The sequence below is a fragment of the Penaeus monodon genome, chromosome 25, assembly GCF_015228065.2.
Source record: "Penaeus monodon isolate SGIC_2016 chromosome 25, NSTDA_Pmon_1, whole genome shotgun sequence".
NCBI lineage: Eukaryota > Metazoa > Arthropoda > Malacostraca > Decapoda > Penaeidae > Penaeus > Penaeus monodon.
The window spans coordinates 39,013,022-39,013,612 of NC_051410.1; the positions used below are offsets into that span (position 1 = coordinate 39,013,022).

Here is a 591-nt window from a genome sequence, read left to right on the forward strand (position 1 = left end):
CTTTTTATCTTTTTATTTTATATGTTAGAAATTAGAGGCCATGTATTCCTTCTTGTTGAATTTCATTTAACAATTAGCTAACATTCTCAAGGAATGGCTAAACCATGTACCTCATATTAAAAAATATATGGGTAACTTAAAAAATGGAATGATTTTGTTACTAAATATGCAATTCTTTTTTTCTTCCTTTTTTATAAGAGCAAGAAAGGATTGTTCCACAAGTTTAAGCAAACTTCTATGATAAAGGGAAAAAATAAAAGAAAGGATTACTTATTACTTATTTCTCACTTCTAGTTTCAAAACTTTTGAGCATTAAAATATTTTGTGAAACATAACAACAAATGGTGACCTATTTCTCCTACTCTGAAGTCTTTCAATCTGGAGAAGCATTTTGTGACGTGATTAGCTGAGTGAATATGGTATTCTAAGCTTTATTTCTCTACACAGCTGCTTAATGAGTTTGATGATTCATGTAAACTATAGAAACAATTATGGAGAGAGGATGCACATTGGAATTCTGATTGTTCAGAAGTTGGCTGTAACACAATAATTATAAATTCAATCATCATCATAACAGCATTGATATTAAAA

The 591-nt window shown here is 28.8% G+C and overlaps 1 protein-coding gene across 1 annotated transcript in view; it reads right to left on the reverse strand.

Moving 5' to 3' along the window:
* LOC119589243 overlaps positions 1-591 on the reverse strand; it is a gene marked incomplete in the record, with an annotated part of 3,020 nt that continues 2,429 nt past the window's right edge. The window contains 1 exon segment of the mRNA XM_037937856.1: positions 1-591.